This window comes from Phyllobates terribilis, unplaced genomic scaffold, assembly GCF_046119375.1.
Source record: "Phyllobates terribilis strain yellow unplaced genomic scaffold, ASM4611937v1 Scaffold_5__5_contigs__length_657084704, whole genome shotgun sequence".
NCBI classification, from domain to species: Eukaryota; Metazoa; Chordata; class Amphibia; order Anura; family Dendrobatidae; genus Phyllobates; species Phyllobates terribilis.
Genome location: NW_027362765.1, coordinates 613,589,434 through 613,598,586, shown reverse-complemented (window position 1 = coordinate 613,598,586; position 9,153 = coordinate 613,589,434).

The window sequence follows — 9,153 nt, the reverse complement described above, 5'->3', positions numbered from 1 at the left end:
TCATTTTTATAAGAATCAGGCTGTCAGCATATTCAGTTGATAGGCGAATGCGCCTATCGGTTATAATTCCACCAGTGGCACTAAAAACTCGCTCTGACAAAACGCTAGTGACAGGGCAGGCCAGGATCTCCAAGGCGTAGACAGCCAGTTCATGCCACTTGTCCAGCTTGGATAAACAATAATAAGGCACAGAGGAATCACAGAGGACGTTGGTATGGTCGGCAAGGTACTCCCTGACCATCTTTCGAAACTTTGCACTCCTTGTGAGAGTACCCCGCGCCTCAGGGCCTGTGCGATGGGAAGGTCTGAGAAAACTGTCCCAGAACTTTGACAGTGTTCCCCTGCCTCTGCTGGATTGTGGCTCTCTGGCTTGTACTACTTGGTTGTCCAATGAACTGTGACCTCTGCCGCCAGCGTTTTCATATGGGATTTTTTTCACTAATTCCACAACAAGGGCCTTCTCGTACTGCCCCATTTTATTAGGCCTGTCCTGCAAAGGAATAAGAGACATAAAGTTCTCCCTGTAACATGGGTCTAGAAGCGTCACTAAGGAGTAATGACTATCACCCAAAATTTGGACAACACAAGGGTCACGGGAAAGGCAGCATAACATAAACTCAGCCATGTGTGCCAGACTGCAAAAAGGCAAGACTTCCGTGTCCTCACAAGAGGACGACTGACCATGCTCTCATCCTTCTCCTCTTCCTCCATCTCCCTGTCCTCAGGTCATCCATTCTGACAGACGGTATGGCAGTTGTGCAGTTAGTACAGTCTATAGAGCAGGAAACTAGCTCCTGTTCTTCCTCCTCCTCTTCCTCATTGTCACCCAATCCACATTGTGATGAAATGAGGCTGGGCTGTGAGTTATCACCCTGTATGGTTCCTTACTCCATCTCATTGTGCTCTGCCTGTAATGCATCCTCTTTAATTGTGAGCAGAGAGAGTTTCAGAAGACAGAGAAGTGGGTTGGTGATGCTAATTATGGCGTCATCACCGCTCACAATCTTGGTGGAGTCCTCAAAGTTTTGGAGGATGGTACAGATGTCTGACATCCATGTCCACTCCTGAGGTTTTATGTGTGGAGTCTGACCTGGACACCGACGGCCTTGTTGATGCAAGTAGTCAACAACTGCCCTCTTCTGCTCACAAATCCTTCCCAACATCTGCAATGTAGAGTTCCAACATGTAGGGACATCACACACCAGTCGGTAAGCACGGCAAGAGCGGCATAAGCTGTAGCTGACTTTCTAAAATGGGCACACAGGCGGCGTACTTTGACAAGCAGATCCGACAGATTTGGGTAGGTTTTGAGAGACAGCTGAACCACGAGGTTAAGCACATGGGCCAGGCATGGTACATGTGTAAGCTCACCTCGCCTCAGAGCCGCCACCAGGTTCCGGCCATTGTCACACACGACCATGCCTGGCTGTAGGTTCAGCGGTGTCAGCCACAGATCTGCTGCTCTTTCAGAGCTGTCCACAACTCTTCAGTGTTGTGTGGTTTGTCACCTAGCATATTAGCTTCAGCATAGCCTGTTGCCGCCGCTTGGCCGGGGCAGTGCTGCAGTGCTTCCAGCTTGTGACTGATGTGGTCAGTTTGGAGATGGATGCTGAAGAGGAGGAGGAGGTGCAGGAGCTGTAGAATGTGGGGGCAACCCTGATTGACCCAGGGCCCACAATCCTCAGCATCAGAAGGATGTGTTCCGTCCCAAGGTCCGACTGGGTCCCGGCTTCCACTATGTTAACTCAGTGTGCCGTCAGCGAGATGTACCGTCCCTGCCCACAAGCACTTGTCCACGTGGCCGTGGTTAGGTGGACTTTCCCAGCAGCTGCATTGTTTAGGGCACAGCTAATGTTGTGGGACATGTGCTTGTGTAATGCGGGGACGGCACACCGGGAGAAATAGTGGCAGCTGAGGACCGAGTACCGAGGGACGGCCACCACCATCAGGTAGCGGAAAGCTTCCATCTCCACGAGCCTAAAAGGCAAAATTTCGAGTGCAAGCATTTGTGAAATGTGTGAATTTAGTAGCGTGGCCTGTGGGGCGTTAGGTGCGTATTTCTGCTTGCTTACCAAGGACTGGTGTAGGGACAACTGATCATTGCGCTGGGACAAGGACATGCTTGCTGATGGTGCTAGTTGAGAGTGTTCAACGACAGGTGCAGGGTGGGAAGCATCTTGGTATGCGCCATGAACAGGAGATTGGCGTGCACGCACAACAGTGGAACAAGCAGTGGTGTCACCCGCAGACACTGTTGCTGGACCCTGGGGTTCGGCCTACTTAGTTGGGTGCTTTGGTGCCATGTGCCTAATCATGCTGGTGGTGGTCAGTCTGATAGTTTTGCTACCCCTGCTGATGCTGGCCTGGCAGGTGGTACAAATGGCCTTTTTGGGGTTATTGGCAGAGTCTTTAAAAAACAACCAGACTCGGTAAGACCTAACAGTTGTACTGGCAACGTCCGTCATGTTGATGTTAAGGGGAACAGTTGCCTGCCTTCTGTCTGCGGCCACCACACTGCTTGTTCTTGCCTGTTGTGGTGCTACGCCTCCCACCCCTTGTGTGCAGCTGTCCTCGCTCTGCATGTCACCTTGCCAGGTTGGGTCAGTGACTTCATCATCCACCACGTCATCTTCCACTTCCTGGTCCTCCTCCTGACTTTCTGGCAATTGTGTCTCATCATCATCCACCTCTTGTGACAGTTTCCCACCATCAACTTCGTGTGACCATGGCTACTCAAATATTTGGGCATCACTACATGGAAAAGTGAACAGCTCTTTGGAGTGTCCAAGTGTGGGATCAGTTGTCTCCGGGCACTTGGTATGGTGGGAGGAAGGAGGATCAGGGTGAGGAATATGCAGTCAAGACTCACGGCTACTGAAACTTGACCGTGTGGAAGACAGGGTGGTGGTGCTGGTGGCTAAGTGACTGGAAGCATTACCTGCTATCCAACCATTAACCTTTTCACACTGCTCTGTGTTCAATAGTGGTGTTCTGCGGTCCCCTATTAATTGGGACTGGAAGGTCGAGCGAGAAGATGTGTGTGTTTGTTGTGGCACAATTTCAGCTTGCTCACGGCCTCGTCCTCTGCATGCACCATCACCATCACGTCCACTTCCCCATCTCTTGCCATGCGCCTTGTTCATTTTAAATGGAGGACAATATTTTCCACATTCACTACAAATGGCTGGATTTGAACTGCAGTGATATGTAATACGTGTGACGGAAAACCACAGTTTTAAATAGCTGGCCTGTAGGTTAACATTTTTCACAGTGACCTGGTGTCAATAACTTCACTGACACACTGCAACAAAATTTACATGGAGGCCAGAAATGGCTGATTTCGGAGCAAACTTGTATGTGATACGTGTGACGACAAACCACAGTTTTAAATAGCTGGCCTGTAGGTTACTATTTTTCTCAGTGACCTGGTGTCAATAACTTCACTGACACACAGCAACAAAATTTACATGGAGGCCAATATTTTCCACGTTCACTACAAATTTCTGAATTTTATCGCTGTAATATGGAAAGAATCTGGCTGTATTCTGCTTTGGCAATAAGCAAATGGAGCAGAAAAATTATCCCTGGCCCCTGATACTTGCGGCTATTTGCAGAAATATCTGCAACAGAAGCAGCAGACAGAACTGGAATGGAGCCTCTAGTGCAGTATTATACACTGCAGTCTGCCACATACACTGCCTGCCTAGCTCTGATATATATATATATGTTATGGAATACCTAGACTAACAGGACGATCAATGAACCCGCTTGCTATATGCACTGCAGTCTGCCACATACACTGTCTGCCTGCCTAACTCCTGCTATCACCACTGATTATATGCAGCTGGATTAGTCCTCAGAAGGACTGTTAGTTCAGATGAATATTATAGATATATGTTGTGGAATATCTATACTAACGCTGAACAAGCAAATCTCTCCCTGGCGGAGCAGCACCACTCCCTACTCTGTCTGATTCCAGGGTAGACTGTGATGAGCATGGCGGCGCCCGGTCTGATGTAGACCTGATGATGCTATGCAGCCAGCCAATCACTGTAATGTGTAGCATCCGCGTCTCTGCAGGGCAGAGACGCCATTCCCCTCACCGCCGCGGTCCAGGTCCGGCATCCTCCCACTCCCCTGCTGCTGTGGCGTGCACCACATGCAGCTTGCCGGGCACTGTGCTTAGGGCGCGTGCGCTCCCTCCCTCTAAAAGGGGCTGCGTGCGCCGTCCTAAAGAGTCCCCGGCCAATGGCCAGAGGACTTCTCCAATATAAGGCATCTCCTCCAAAATGGAGGTGCCTGTGCAAGGTTGTTGTTCTGTGTGCTAACACTTGCTTCAGCCCTCAGGTCCCGCTGCCTGTCAGTCCTGCCCGCCAGTCTGTCTGTCAGTCCTGCTCACTAGTCTGTCTACTGTCCAGCCCGCCAGCCTGTCTATAGTTCTGCCCGCCAGCCTGCTTACCAGGAAGCACCTGCCAGTTACCTGCCGTGCCGGCCAGCCTGCTTACCCGGAGCACCTGCTCGGGAGAGTACAGAGCAGTGCCGAGCACGTTCGCTCATCACTAATGAGTATATGTTCTCTCTTGCAAGAGAATCGACTTGATTATGATAATGACACTCAGATTAAACTGAGAGTTTTAGCTGAGTGTCACCTTAGTGTGATCTGACACTCTTGCATGCAATAATAGGAGCACAGGTGTAGAGAAGACTGAGAACCTAATTTCTCCATCTTCTCCAGTGTCCAGAATCCACGGATGTCAGCCTGTACTTATATGACATCCGAGTGCAGTCTGATGTTTCACGTACACCCATAGACTTGTATGAGTGCGCGTGATCTGAATTCCGGAGCAATTTGCAGCATGCTGCGATTTTTTTCCATATACTGATTCAGTCTGTAGAAAAAATCAAAATGGAAGATCTGTACTGCCCCATAAAATAACATTGGTCCCAGTGCTATCTGAGAAAACATCAGATAGCACTCCGCAGTGTTATTCGCTCGTGTGAGAGAGCCCATATAATGGATCTAGCAGTAGATTATTCTGTTTTCATTATTGAAATACTGTAAACGGGTATGCTCATTCAAGCCACATATATACTGTAGGTTTATGTGGTAGTCAACAGCTGCATAAACTGGCTAGCTAGCTCGTCCCTATAAGTCCCTACATCAGTGAAAGTTATGTGAAATGAGACATGACTGTATTGTGTAAACATTTATAAAGATATTACTGATACTGTAAACAACTAATAGGAATATTAAACATTAAAAATGTTCAAGTAATACTAACATCTCTAAATTCATTGGGGAAAATAATCACAGAGCACTGTAAATTACATATGAAGATTAAAAATATAATGTATATATGAACAATATTGCATTAAAACATAGTACGACCTAATGACAAAGCAATCATTAACACATATATGTTGTTACTGATGTATTTATAATGGGCAGGGTGCACCAAAACATGTAAAGACAATGAAAATGGAGTAATATAAATACAAATGTGCTACATCAGGTATAGAAAAGGTAATGCTAGAAAAAGAGAAAAGGCCAATACATGAGTGATGTGCACACCTAATTATATACAGTAAAGATACAACTTTATTACACCTCAAGAAACATTCAACATGTACAAGATAAAAACATCTAAAAACATGTACAAAAATTGGATGAACAATAATCCAAACACCCCTGGACACAAATCGAGCAAGGCAACTGTGGGGTTAATGAGCTGAAGTTAATACAGCATTAGAATAGACACCATCTTTATTGCCAGTATTGCTGATCCTAATGAAAATGCAGCATACCAAAAACAAATGTTATTGCTGTATCAAATAAATATCACCTCATTTGCTAATACCACTAGCTCTAATATAGTACAATGTGCTAAAGGCAAAATGCCTATGTATGTGTAATAAGAAGCAGTGATATCGCTGACGAGCCCTTGAAGGAGGTGCCATTAATGAGGAGAGACTGCCATCTATGGGCCAGGCAAAACTAAGTGGAAACAAATTGTGCTGTCAGATTTGCAGGGGAAGCGACTTTGTGTGCCGGACCTGATCAGGTGACCCAGATGAAGGACTTCCTTGATATAAAAGCCCTGCATGCCAGATCGCAGGGGGCTTTGCTGCCAAGAGAGCGCAAGGTGCAGAGGTGCACAGGAGAAGACGCTGCAGTCAGAGTGACAGGCAACAGCAGGAAGCGCATGCCAGCATGGCGCTAACTGCTTGCAGACAAGGTCCAGATGACAACCGGTGAGACTCAGATTCCAGACTATGCTGGTCAAGACCAGGACCTGCGCCCTACACCGATTTATCCTCGGAGACCAGATGTTGCCTATCAGCAGCCGATACCCAGTCCTTTCCACCTCAAGCCCAAGAGACTTCCACTGAAAGTGAACCCGTGAAGATCTGCGAGAAGATCCGCCAGGAGAGGCACGCCTGCGATTATGGAGAGATGTGAGTGAGCAGGGCTGTCACTTCCAGTTATAACCTACGGTACTGGGGTTGGCTGAGATTAGGACAACAGGTTGGGAGGGGGCCAGTTAGTGCGTGGGAGACTCAACATGCTTTTACGGACTAAGTCAGAGAGAGACTTGTGGCCTAGTGGGAAAATCAGGTGACCCCCGCCAGGGCCAGAGCTGAAAAAGGAACTTTTGTGGTGACTCCCACAAATGGGTGCACAACTCTTGTTAAAGGGACATTAACGTTATATAGTGAAAGACTTTATTTGATATTTCAAGCTTATGGTTATTCGTTTCATTGTTTATTTGCCTAATTTGTAACACCAATTGTTCAGAGTTACTTTAAATTACTGTAAAATTACTACTGCATTGAAATAGAATTATATCGATCACTGACTGTTATTGCCTTGTGTTCTCTGTGCGTTGCATCCAGACACCTGCATTATATATGTAGGAGTGGTGGAGGCGATGGTCAGCTCCCTGACACTCTAAGGGGTTAAATGTGTGATTCTGAAGGTAGAACCCTCTGGGGCTGCAGTTTAGCCTTGTTAGGGTTACTGCCAGTGCTGGAGAAGAATCCCTAGGAATAGAGAAGTTAGGAAGAGGGATGTTCTACCTAGATAGGGAACCAGGGCTGAATATGTATCCGGTACCTGTGGGAAAGATGACAACCCGTTGGGCCTTATTCTTTTTACCTGCCTGTAAATAATGACAGTCACCAAGTAAAAGTTTGGTTGTTTTTATGAATCTCATGTCCCCTGGATTGATTGCTGCCCTGATTCCAGAAGAGGAATTGCTAGAGTTAGAAGAGGCCTGCGGGTAAGAAATAAGTGTGAAACACCACATACACAGCAGCATACCAGGACGGAGACACACTTTGCCTGTACTGCCAAAGTGAGCAGAAGTGACAGCTCGCCCACGACTACCTGTCACGGGTGTGTCAGAAGTGACAGTCACCCTGCAGTTGGTTGCAGGAGATCTCTTCATTTGGCATTACAGACACCTTATTAGAGGCTATCTCTCTACGACCCAGCGGCTACCTTCCTCTGGCTAATTAACACCCTGGCCTGGGTGTATAAATACCTGCTGTCTGCTAGAAGGAGGTGGTGGCGATACTCACATTACCCCTTGTGAAGGCTCGGAGCAAGTGCATTACTTCTTCCTCTCTGGAGCTATGAGGACGGGTGTTCATCTCTCTGAAGTCGACTAAAGCTAAGCTATCTTTCCTTGTTTGTTCCCCCTTGTTGTCTTTAGTTGTCAGTGGGGATCGACCAGCGCTCATCCTACTCCCTTCCCTAGCCAGAGCCTAATGCCAGGGAAAGACAGGGTGAGGTTCGCGTGCGGTGATTGGTGAAAAACCAATATAGGGACATTAGTAGAGACAGGGTGATAGTAGATCAGCCTAGGAGGTCTCCACTCCCCCTTTCCCTAGTGTCTGGGCTCCATTTCCCTCTTCCCTTTGTGTTGCTCCATGTCTTTCCCACACCTTGCGTGACACTACCTCACTCGTGCACCTTACATGTAGATAGTACTTGGGCTGTCCAGGTAAGAAAGCACAACATGTAAAGAGTAGCAAGGTATCTCAGAATAATTATAGGCAAATTAGAGGGAGCATGGTATAAATGTAAAAGGGAGGAGGGAAAAACAAGTCATGTGTAGGAACTGTAGAACTATATACAGTTCCCAATGCTGAACTGTTAAATAGATATTGAGCTAACCCCAAGTCACATTTGCACAAGAAATAAAGAGGAAGACCATGGTAGGTTGTTGCCAAGAGAGACAGGGGTATGAGAGAGGACCCCACGTGCACCCCAAGAATGATAAGTAATGGAGGTATATAGGCAGTCCAACGGCAAGGTTATGGATCCCATCAGGATTATAAAGCAAAAGTATAAGTATATGTATGTAAGGAGTCCAGCGGCGAGATTATGCATCCCATCAGAGTTGTAAAACAGAAGTATAAATATATATAACATACCCATGATGACTATAATATGTGGATGAGGGGGGGGACTTTATATCCAGAGATGACACTAATAGAGACCTGAATCTGTTATGAGTCAAACGACTGAAACACAAAAATTTACAAATAGCACAGGGGAACTAACTAACCGGTTTTGAACTGGTGTCTTGTACAGCGGTGACTGGCCGGCACCGCACCAGCACTGCTCATCTTCTCCTTCATTATAATGGACATTCCGGTTCTGGGTACCCTGTAAGTGCATTCTAGTACTAGGACTTTCAGCACATAGGATTCCACACCAGCACAGTAAGACAGGAAGACCACCTGCACTGCTGCATTCTCAGTCGGGTACGATGCAGCTCGGAGTGCCAGGATTCAGGATCCTTCTTACGCGCAGGATTCCCTGCACCAGCACCTTCACGTTGACCTTAAAGTCCAGTCCATCTGCATTACACATTGCCAATACGTAAGGAGAACAATTTCGTATTTATTAAGTAATACAGTAATTGCCCTTCTGTATTATACACTTGGAACAATGGTTCTAGCCACCTGTTGATTTGAACATTGAATTATTGCACAGAACTCTCTTTTCAGCGCATCTCACTTTTTATATTATACATTCGCTATACCTATTGACATGACAATATCCCTTGGGAGACGGATAGGATCCACAGACAATAGAAGTGTAACTTGTATGAAGCAAACTTTTATCAAATAGACAAAAAGCAT